The sequence below is a fragment of the Talpa europaea genome (genome assembly GCF_964194135.1).
Source record: "Talpa europaea genome assembly, chromosome: 6".
NCBI lineage: Eukaryota > Metazoa > Chordata > Mammalia > Eulipotyphla > Talpidae > Talpa > Talpa europaea.
In genome coordinates this window covers 70683093-70695293 of record NC_140072.1, presented here as the reverse complement: position 1 = coordinate 70695293, position 12201 = coordinate 70683093, and the positions used below count along the sequence as shown (strand labels likewise).

General features: G+C 42.4%; 1 protein-coding gene across 2 annotated transcripts in view; it reads left to right on the top strand.

Annotated features, from left to right (window-relative positions):
* Positions 1 to 12201, top strand: part of SPTBN1 (spectrin beta, non-erythrocytic 1) — a gene marked incomplete at both ends in the record, with an annotated part of 142883 nt that overhangs the window by 60010 nt on the left and 70672 nt on the right. The gene's annotated exons all lie outside the window — the stretch shown is intronic.

The following is a 12201-nucleotide window of genomic DNA, read 5'->3' as shown; positions in this document are numbered from 1 at the left end:
CAGCTTTTCTATGATCCCATGCAGATGGGGTAAAGAAGGAAAGAGTCCTGGAGCCCTCAGTGGCTTTTGCAGGCTTTTATTGGGATTTACTGGGTATACAGCCGGCAGGGGTGCTGGGGGACCAGGAGGCTGGCAGGCCTCCCAAACCACCCACCCCCCACCCCTGCCTCCGCCCCCCCTCCCCCCGCAACTCTTCACTCTTTCTGGGCTCTCTGGCATTCTTTGCTGCTCTCATCGTTCTTCATGCTTCTCAGCTGCTGCTTTTCTCAGTTTCTCTCTGCTTCTCTTCTGCTGGTGTCCCCATGACGCCGCCCTTAAAAGCTCAGTCTTAGGGGCCTCCCCTGGTGGCGCAGGGGTTGAGTGCTGGGCTACGAAGCTGCCTGCAGCCTCTGCAGCCTCTGCAGCGCCGGTTCGATCCCCAGCCACCGGCGAGGGTCCCACATGGCGCTCAGACCTCTCCTGCCGCCCACTGCTCCCCTCAGCAGTGTACCTCGTCAGTCTGCCTGTTCTGCTCCCCGCTCTGGCTCTGGTGAATTCTCTCACCCTCCTGTGCTTCTGACTGTACCCAGTGCACGTATAAATAAATAAATAAATCTTTAAAAAGAAAAAAGTCACAAAAGCCCAGTCTTAGCCCAGGTGAATCCCATCTACATATGCCCACACCCTATTCCAGGTGCCCGCCATCAGGCGTGCATTCAGGACTGCGGGGTTCCATCATCTATCCTAATGGCGGGAGGGCAGATCCTAATGGCGGGCAGCCTGATACTTTTAACCTTACCCTACACCAATAAATGTGAAGAATGGGGCTAATATGGGACATGGCAGTTCAATTCCTCCATCATTTAGGATCATGAGCTTTCCACTTTTATAGGCTGAGCACCAGATCAACCCCAGTGGCTTCTGATCTGATCCTTGCTGCTGACTGCTCATGTTACCTGGACTCAGTCCTCAACTAGGAAGTTTGACCCCTTCATTTCCTCTGGTCAGGTGATCTTGGAGTGCTTTTTTCAATTGCTCTTTTATCACCTGTTACCCTGTTGTATAGTTAACTGTCAATGAGACTAGTGTGTCACTAAACTATAAGCTCCTCCAGCATCTGTCCTTATTTTCTATTACTTACTATAGCACTTTACAAACATTTTTTAGAACATGGAATGTTTTTCCTATCAGTGAAATCTAAGGTAGAAGCCCAGTAAAGAGTATAAAATGGGAGCCGTTCTGACCAAAATGCAGGTGAGAAAGTACTTGAAACCTGACCTCTGGGCTTCTGCTTTCTTCCTTTGGCATCCCTGCTTGGGAATGTGGTTTGCTAAGTTCTTCCCCTAGCATTCTGTAGTTCTCAGTATTTCTTCACTAACAGTCACTTATTTTTCGCTAATAATCTCAGTAAGCCCTTTTATAAAAAGGGAAGTATTAATAATTTGTTTCTCTCATTTTGTTTATAAATGTTGTATAAGGTTAAATACTGATCTGGTTTTCTCCAGAAGAAAGACATGAAAGTTCAGGGTAGCATTTTACTTATTTTAGAGTACTCATTGGAGACAACACTTTACTAGGACTTTTTGTGGTGCCCTGTGATAATTTGTTTTCCTCCAATGAGTGCCTTTTTTCCCTACCCATTGGTCTCAGTCACATTGGTCACCCACCATTCTCTTACCAATAAAAAAATGAATTGTGTGTTAATCCCTCCCCCTCCAGAAATGTACTTTAAATATTTGTAAAATAGTATGTAGTCATTTAAACAAGCAAAAACACCCAGTGCCGAAATACATCCGGTTTCTGGCTACTTCTTTGAGATAATTGCAGTTGTTAATTTGGAAAATTCCTTCCATATCTTTTTACCTACACACACAAACACACACACATATATATGTGTGTGTGTGTGTGTGTGTGTGTTCATATTCATGTGTTCATAGATTATACTGAATATATACACTATTCTGTGAGTGGCTCTTCTTGTCCATCTTCATAAAGAGATTTGTAATGGAAATCTCCCTTTAATGCATCCATGCTGTTCTCATATGGTTATATCATTTTTAAATCAAACTATTGGTATAAATTTAGTTACTGCTGACCTTTCCTGCTGGGTTGTTGCTCTCTGTTTTTTTAGCGTTTAAAAAAAAAAAATTGTCCATGTCCTGTATATCTTTGTGTGCTTGTACAAGTATTTCTAGAAGTTATCTGTGTGATCAGTATTTAAATTTTTGATACTATCCACTTACCCTCCCCCCAACCACAAACAAGTGTGCCTTTTTCTCCATTTCAGTAAGTGAAAGGATTTGTTTTTTCAAGCCCAAGGAGTAGCTTTATTTTCACTTTGTCCTGAAAAGAGGAGCTGATGCTATTTACCACCCCAGGAGTATATATGTGGTCCTCCAACTCTGATCACCCAGATCGAAGATGATTATCTTTGTAGAGACTGTTGAGGGCAAACAAAGTCTTCATTACGCAGTAAAAATGCCCCTGAAGAACAAATCAGCTAAAGCCATAGACATCCTAGTCTGTACCTAGGTAACTAGCAATAATAACACCCTCCTTTGCAGGATTGGTTTACCCTCCCCTATTCTCCCACAATCTGGCAAAACTACAAACAGCCGGGGCCACGTATCTGTTGTAAGCACCCAACTTTGTGGAGTGGGAGATAATAAAGCTTTGATTGTAGGGATTTGGGGGAGGGGGGCACTGTATGTGGGCGAACACTCTAGGACATTGTAGAAATCTGTATTCTGTTTTGTGGGATGAGATTTGCCTTTAGGTTAAGCAACATTGTGCAACAGGTTTGAGTTTCCAAAACAAATAGAACAACAGAAAAATCTTACCTCCCTATTTATTCTCCCCTTTGTTCCTTTTTTTTTTTTTTTTCACTTGAAAAAAATTGATAGATGACAGTTGTAAGCTAAGACGATTCAGTATGATGACCCAGGTCATGCCTTGTGCATTATCATCTATAAAAATAGGCTCAAGGCTTTGATTGGTGTTCATATTAATAGAAAAGGTTTTGATTAAAAATTTGAAACTAGCATAAACTGCTAGCTATACTGCCTCCTGATTAGTGTGAGGGATCCTGTGATGCCACCCCTCATGTCAAGGAAGTCATCATAGGGCTTGAATCTGAAGTCATTTCTTCCTCCAATTTTTCTGTTCTCATTTATTAAAACAAGGCAGTATACATTGTGTGCCCGCCAAACTGCTTTTTGGCTTTGAGAGAAATCTTGTGTAACCATTTAGTGTATGGGTGAGGTTGAAGAAAGCCACAAAGGAAGTTCATGCAGTGGTTTTTCAGTATTTGACCCTGAGTGTTAACTTTCTCTTTTTCATCTTAAGATATCTTTAAATAACTAAATAATAATTGAATATGGGTCTCATTTATTTAGTGCTGTGAATCCTCAAGGAATTGAAAATTGCTCCACCACTTTTTAAGGAGAGAGCTCTTAATGACTTCAGGCTCCTGGTGCTTTCATGAGTTAGTAAAAGGTTCCTCACTCATGGACCTAAGATGAAAAAAAAAAATAGACCTTTGTAGCTGAATGTAGGTTCTAGTACATATAAAATTTGGTGCTCTACATGAAATAATCTTACAGGTGATGAAATAGAATACTGAGTTCAATGTATCACTAAGGATTGGATGAAATTTATCATTCAGCAAATTACTTCCTGAATGAAGAAAACTCAAATGAAAAGTGAAATCTTGGTTTATGGACTTAGAAAGTAGGACTGAGCTCTAAAATTACTTGTCATATACAACGCCTGCCCTCTCACTTAGTCCTGATAGTTTCTACAGTAGGTCTTGGTCACTGGCTGAATAGGACTTAGGTGATTCATTTGTAATCCTTCTTGGGACAGAGAACAGTTTTTATAAACATTTAATACTTTTATTTTGTTTTTATTTTTAAAAAATTTTTTTTTTGTTTTTTTGTTGGTTTTTTTGGTTTTTTTTATAGAGGCATGTTTTTTATTTATTTGTTTGTTTGTTTGTTTTGTTTATACATGCACTGGGTATAGTCAGAAGTGCGGGAGGGTGAGAGAATTCACCAGAGCCAGAGCGGGGAGCAGAGCAGGCAGAAGGACCGAAGTACACTGCTGAGGGGAGCAACGGGCGGCAGGAGAGGTCTGCGCGCCATGTGGGACCCTCCTCCGGTGGCCGGGGAGCAGCCGGGGATGGAACCGGCGCTGCAGAGACCGCGGGCAGCTTCGCAACCCAACGCTCAACCGCTGCGCCACCGGGGAGGCCTATTTTGTTTTTAAATATAGTTTCGCTTCTTACTAAGTGGGCTCTAATTCTGTTGTTGTGAGTGATAGATAGCTGGGTATCACTGTGGCTTGCCCCTTTTCCATAACGCTGATAAACCTTTCCAGATTAATTTGTATACACATAATCTTTTTTGAAGTACTTCTGTGATACCTTAGACAACCTTAAATTAAAAGTGCTTCCACTTTTAATTTGTTCAGGAAATGATTATTTCAGTAAACACTATTCTATCCATGAAAAGAAGTTGACTTTGTGGTGACCTTCACCGCACTTTGATGGTCCTCTCTTTATTGTCTGTGTGCCTCTGTGGCTTAAAAAAGAGTCCCTCAGATCCTAGCTTTTTGAATTCAATGAGCTACAGTTAACTTAGACATCCTTGTTACATGGGAGAGCTCTCAGAGACTGTCCCGAGTGGCTGTAATGGGTACATATGTCTTGTTGGCAGCATCAGAGCCCTTTTGAAAACATCAGGGCAGAGCACTGTCTTCTTGTCTCTCAAATGTCTGACAGTAATGTGACACTTGAGTGTGAAAGAGAGTCCTGTTTTCCTCTGCACTGTTGATCCTACTCTGAGAATTCTGGAAAGCTTCTATCTGGAAGATAGAAAATCATAAGCAAGAACCAGGGCACAGACTTTTCATTTTTAACATCTTGGCTTAGTCCGCCTGCATGGTCCATACCTTTTCTGCGCATCTCATGAGAAAAGAAACATAGTAAAACTCTCATCTATCACCTCCACTTAATACCATGGCTCCTATAATAAAAGCCTACCTATAGTCCTTGCAAGTGAAGTACAGGATTTTATCTTAGCCAGTGAATGTGTGTACACATGAAAGACTGGGCCAAGGATATAACATTTACTGCTTCTTCGATTGTTTAAGAAAGTAATATCCCCCCCCCCATACTGCAATTACCTTCATAAAATCTTATCTTTAGTGTGCCTGTTATAAAATTCTCTCCTCGTTAGTCAGTATTAGTGTTAGCATCCTGCCATATAACTTTGTTAAGGATATGGCACCTGCTTTTAGTTAAAAGACTTTCCCATATTTTAAGGATATTACAGATTACAGAAATCCATGTGACTGTACTACACATCAGCCTGGCTATATGATTAATAGTAAAATTGTAAGTCGTCCCCAGTTGGGTGCCTGTTCATAACAAGCACTTTGCCCATATTAACAGCTCATTTGATTTGAAAATGGAAACTTCAAGTAGGTTATAGCACCAAGGCCATCACAAAAATTTTTTTAACCAGGAACTGACAAACGTTTTCTGTAAAGTCAAAGATTGTAACTGTGATGGCCTCTGTCAGTCACATAGGGTCTCTTGTTGTGTCGTCTTCCTCCTTACCCTTCTCCAACACGCACCCTCCCACCCCATGAAAAATCATTCTATGTCCCAGGCTGTACAAAAACAGGCTGTAGGCTGTTTTTGACTTTTCCTTTTCAGTGATGAAGGGCCTGACCTGAACTTTTCCTGGTTATCTTGGAGAGTTAATACCTTGTTTTCCTTAGGCAGTGTGGTGTGGTGGTGTGGGTTTTGGGATTCTGTAGGGTTCAGAGTGATGTGACTTCTAAGCCTAGGGGTGCCTTTGATAAGCCATGTGCCCTAGCATGCATCACCAGCACCTTCTGTGTCTCAATTTCCTCATCTAGTTTAAACTGGTAGATTGTAATGAACAAGGTGGAAATTTTTTTTTTAAAGATTTATTTATTTATTTATACAAGCACTGGGTACAGTCAGAAGCGCCGGAGGATGAGAGAATCCACCAGAGTCAGAGCGGAGAGCAGAGGAGGCAGACTGACGAAGTACACTGCTGAGGGGAGCAGCGGGCGGCAGGAGAGGTCTGGGTGCCATGTGGGACCGTCGCCCAGTGGCTGGGGATCGAACCGGCTGGGGATTGAACCAGCTTTGCAACCCAGCACTCAACCGCTGCGCCACCAGGGAGGCCCAACAAGGTGGAAATCCTAACACAGCAACTGCCAGTGCATCGGAGCCAACTAGGACTTAGTCTCTCTGGCTGCAACCTCCAACTTTTCCCTGTTGGACTATCCTGTAGAGGCGAGAATGCAGATTAGTAAGATCATGATACTGCTTCCTGTGTTGAAGTGGCAACCCATTTTCAGCTAGTTACAGTGAACTGTTTCTGAATATTTCTTCATAAGATCCTGTTTGTTTTTTTAAGATACTTAAGGTTTCTCTTCTAGTTTTGCCATTTTACACTACTTAATTCACCGTAGTTCTCACCCCAGCTCTCAGCTTAGTTTGTTGTATTCCTCTGCCCATTTGTTCATTCCCGACATAACCTTTACCTCTCCCACAGTCTTGTCTTTCTGTGGATTGTGACCCTTGGGATGATGGCCACTATAGGCAAGTCAGACCCCTGGAGATTGGCTTTCTCAGTTCATTAGGGCAGATTTCCACAGGTTCCCCTGTGGTGCTTTGGTTTCCTTGTTGGCATCATCAGGACTGTGCTGCTTGGAAGAAAGACCCTCTGTAAGCTGCAAGCAGGGGCTGCCCCTCTGTTGTAAACCTAGGTGCAAGGTTATATGGAGTTCACAGTTGTTTTATAGTCTGCATGTCGGACTGGACTGGAAGCATTAGGAGATAATTGCTATTTGTTGCATAGGCATTTAGAACAGATGTTTACATGTGTTTTGTCCATGAAGGGACTTAAAACTTTAGGAAGAAATATTTTAACTCAGTTCTATTTATATACAAATCGCAAGCATAAAGTAAAGGCCCCCAGACTAATCCGTCATAGGGAGGACCTTCGGTCAAGATTAGTTTCCTTCCTTTTGCTGCCTCAAGATAACAGTTTGATTCTCTACTATCAATACAGCCAGCTGCCTGTTTCCGGTTTCCTGCTCCGTATATTTCACATGTTGCTCATGGAAATTGATCTATTTATTTTTTCAAGCTAAGGCACATATGGGGACTCCACCCTAATGTATTCTTTGGGTTTGAATTAGGATTTTAAAAAAATAACTCAAGAATTCAGCTTTAATTAACAAATTGTTACAATTAGTATGAACTAAATCTTGTGACTCTTGGTCTTCTTGGGTCATGTTTAAGATGTTAGCGTTAACACACCATTGTGTGTTTCACAGACTCACTCTACTGGTATGTTGTGGCAATTTCCCAAATATAAAACAAAACAAAAACTACTTTTTAGGCCAGTTTTTTACTCCTTTTAATTTGAAAGACAGTACCACAAAATTGCATTTTTATCACTTACCAGACATTGAGAGACAACTGCAGAAAAAGCAATTCAATTGTGAATGACTTTTAGTGCCCTACAATGATAACATTTAACTGATGAGGGCCTACCAGTATGATTTGGAATTTCTTTCTTTCCAGGAGCTCCAGTGAGAGTAGCAGCAAGATTTATTGAGAACCAATTTGTCAAGTGCTGGAAGTTTGCTGTCATTCAACAAATGTTTATTGTAAAACCACACTGCCAGACATATACTTAGGTTCTAAACAGATGTAGAATTGGGTCATTGCCCTTGAGGCAGTTACAGGTGAGGAGAGATCAGTAGAACACAGGACACCTAATAAAAAGATAAAAGACCATAGATTTATTGCTCTTCGAGAGCAAGAAATCTTTCATTAGACAGAGTTCTGCATACAGTGTGTACTTTGTAAATATTAGAGCTTCTTAAACTCTCTATTTCAGATTCATCCTTACTCAGCTTGCTATACAGTATTACCTACTTAAATAACCAGTCCTGAGGATGATGTGTTCATGGGATAATTGATTCATTATCTCCTTTTGATTTCTTCCCAGCTGCCTTCTTTATACCTCCTTTCATACTATAAACCCAGGTATATACCTAACTCAGCTATGCGTTTATAGAAAGAAGAATTGCACATGATTGCCAACTCTTACTTAAGGTGGGCCATTATCTTAGTACGATTAAAGAAGATTCTGATAGAAAGTATCCTCAAGGTTAGACTATTTCAAAAGTAGGATTAAGATTTGCTCTCTAAAGCCAGGTATAAATCCAGTCTTTGGGGAAATAATGAGGTCATTTTTCAATTCCTATTTCTGTATTTCCCTTATTTTCCATCCAAAGATGTTCCATGCCTTCAGGCTTTCCTTCATTCATGGCTCCCATTCCTTTCCATAGCCCAATCTGTGGCATATGGCGAATATGGTTGTGTTTACCACTCTGTGCAAAGGGTGTTACAGAAAAATGCTGTACAATCATTTCCATGACAAAATGCCCTTCTGTTCATCAAAGCTATTTCTGTATCCTGTAGCTTTATTCATGCTAGCTTAGTGTTCATTTTTCCAGTTACAGTAAATTCTCCACAGTAGAAAAAGTATTCAAAAAATACTGATGCATTATAACCTTCTAATACTGATAATGGTCATTCCCTAAAAAGAAAGGAAGTCAGCAATGTGCTTCTAGAAGGAGATGATGGAGAGGATATTGGTTTAAGTCCTTTGGCTTAAATTAAACAAGTAAGGTTTTTTTGTTGTAAATACCTACTGCTAATCTTTAAGACGTCGTCTTGAAACTTCAAATTATCAAAAACAAAAGACAGTGACTGTTACTACAAGAATATGTGGCTGTGTGTCCTAGTCCTTCTTAACCTAAAGAGCAGTAAAAGAGACAGAGCAGGGCCTCCCCGGTGGCGTAGCGGTTGAGTGCTGGGCTGCAAAGCTGCCTGCAGCCTCTGCAGCACTGGTTCGATCCCCGGTCGCGGGCAAGGTTCCCACATGGCACGCAGACCTCTCCTGCCGCCCGCTGCTCCCCTCAGCAGTGTACTTCGGTCCTTCTGCCTGTTCCGCTCCCCGCTCTAGCTCTGGTGAATTCTCTCACCCTCCCGCGCTTCTCACTGTACCCAGTGCTTGTATAAATAAATAAATAAATCTTTTTTTTAAAAAAGAGAGAGAGACAGAGCAGCAGCCAAAGACAGACGCCTAGCACATGTCATGTTGCCTCTAGTGGCTAAATAACCCTTAACCTCATTGAGTCTCGGGCTTGGCTGGAGGTTTGTTCTGTTTCCCACCTCTTTGATGGTCATAATGAACTATGCAGACATAATGAACTTTGGAAAAATTATAAATTGCCATTCATTTGTATGAGGGTGTCATTACACCCTTTGTAAGATGAGGTTCCATCTTACAAAGTTCTGTGTACAGGAAAGAGCACCATAGTAGAATTTCACTTAAAACTCACTTCTTCCAGGGATCGGTAACTGGTATAGACTTCACCCCACTCGTTGGAGTTTGGGTTTTTTCATCTGCTTCTCAGTTCTCATTGACCCAGGGGTTGGTTGATTCATCTCTGAGTCTGTGGACTGTCAGATTCAGCTGTCTGGACCTTCACACTTGGAACCACTTCTGGTTCTCACGGTTCCAGCAACATATTGGTAGATTTTGTGGTTATTTCTGGGTTCTACTCTGCATACCACATTGTGATGGTCATTGCAAAGATGGCTTGGTAAGGAGACCTGTTCTCTGTAGCTTCAAAGATGGAGCAAGACTTGATGGGCCACAGAGGTAGTTGGAGTTACCCAGGGATGGAGAAGACCCTTTCATAAAAAAAGGATGTGGGTTAGGATGGTGAGATTATGGATGATTTAAATGTTGTGCTAGAGGTATTATTGCAGAGTAATTGAGAACCCCAGCTTTGGAGCCTGTCCACCTGGAGAGTTACTAGTTCTCCTAGTGACTCATGAAGCAATTACGAGGATTGTTAAGCACATGGATCGGTACCTGGAAGATAGCAAGTGCTTTGTGAGTGTTGTTACTATTGAATAAAAAATAAAAAACAGGCTGTTTTATTTCTATAGAACTAATAATCTGCTTCATGTATAACATAGTTTTTCCCTTTCTGGGACTTTAACTCCAGGTATAATACAAGGGCTTTTTTAAAAACTACTTGTGCTTTTGAAAGAGGACTTCTAAAGGCTTGTTCCAACCTGAGAAGATAGGATTCCGTGGTCACGCGTGTGTTTCTCGGATGGTTTGAGTGGATGGGACCTGTGCTGTGCAAGGGAAGGAGAAGGAACCGATGTAATAATGAGCAGTTACAGCAGCCAGGCTCTTTGATGTGCTCTTCGTCTCCTCACGTTTAATGGTTGAGCAGCTTTTCGCTAAGCCCCTATAAGTAAATATCGTGAATGGGGAGGGAGGGAAGGACACCTGAGAGAGACTCACAGGGAGCTGACCTATGGAGGCACCTGTGCCTTGGAGGTACTGCCTCTTGAGTTTTGGGCTGGGCAGGGAGGGGACCTGCCCCATGTCAGGGTCGGCTGTGTTCACTACTTGGGGGAGATGCAAGCATGATTAACAGGCTCTGAGAAGAAATGTAAACCAGCAAAATGGAAAAGCCTCTGTTGTAGGCAAAGAGAATAATGATTGGCACCCTAATTCTGCATCCCTCTCTGAGGAGTGCAGTCTGAAACCCCACCATTGCCAATTGGTATAACCCCAGATTATCTAAACCAGGGTTTCACCACATGGTGTTTTGGGCTGGGTGATTCTATTAAGGGGGCTGTCCTGTGTGCTGCAGGGGGTTTAGCAGTGTGCCTGATCTCTACCCTCTGGATACCAGCAGCACCTGCCTTCCAGTCATAACAATCAAAAATGCTTCCAGACATTGCCAAATGTCCCCCGGGGAGCAAAATCATTCTTTAGTTGTTAACCATTGGTCTAAATAAACAAATCAATATGGAATTTGTAAGTATTCCCTTTTCACATTGCTAAATTTGTCTCATACATGTAGAACTTAGAAGTGGGCTAATCCTTCTGCTGCGCCCACCGCTTCTTCGCACTGCTTAGGCACTAGGACAGCAGCTTGAGCTTGGAAACCAGGCTCCCTCTTCCATTGTCTGTGCCAAGGACCTGCTGCTGCTCCTCAGGCAGGCGTCCTGTCTGATGGGCCAGTGTCACTGGGCTGGGAGTATAGAGGTGATGTCATTGTGCCTTCCCAGGAAGGGTGGAACAAAGGACAGTGTCCCCAAGGACACCCGGCTTCGTCCTCAGCTAGGCTGCTGGGTAAATTTTTCCCCCTCCTTCCAGACTCAAGTGTTTGTTGTTCACAAGTGTTCCCCCAGTAGAGGACACAGGGTATGCTAAGCCAGCCAAGCTTTGTTTCTCTCTGTTGAGTCCATATCCTGCCCCTATGTGTCATAAGGGTTTGGTTCTGATCCAATCTCTGCATGGAATCTTTTACGCCTTTTTCAGTGTTATGGCAAGGACCCGAGGAACTTAGACCCTGTGTGATTTTCCTGTTGTGCTTATGCTACACGCCCCGAAGCTGTGAGGAGAACAGAGAATAGCAGAGAGTGCGAGAGAGCGAACTGTCACTCATGTTTTAAACTTTCTTCCTCTTCTTTCCTCCCTCTTCCTGGAGTTTCTGAGGACAGTAGACCCCTGTCCATAGACCCTCAGCCTGCTCTGTCTTCAGTTCTCTCTGCTCCCATCTGTGACCTGTCTCTTCACAGGGAGGAGCGCTGGGGGTGGGCTGTAACTTTCAGGACTGGGTGCTGTGGGAGAGCATTTATTATAGTCTCTTGAAGCAAATCCTCAGAATCTCCTTGTAAAGAAAGCTGTTAATTCAGAACTGGAGAAAAACCAGAGGTGTCTCTTTAATTTGAGCTTTACCCAAGGAGTGACAGTTGGCTGGCGACACATTTTGTGCTTGTTTATTTAGAAATACCCTAATCTAAGCAGGTTTTCATTTTGATCCTGTTCCCTTGATAGGATGGGTGTGGTAGTGACTTTGAGCCACAACTCCTTTATTAACACCCAAGGATAGCTATCCAAGTCTTTATATAAAAGACATTTCCAACCTCAGTGTAGCACATACAAGGTCTTTGTTTAAAAAAAAAAAAAAAAAAAGGTAACCCTAAATACATCCAAACTGGGAGTTGCTTATCATTTGGGAAATGTACCTAAGTGAAGCTTAATTTGTCTAGTATGTTCTGTCCTG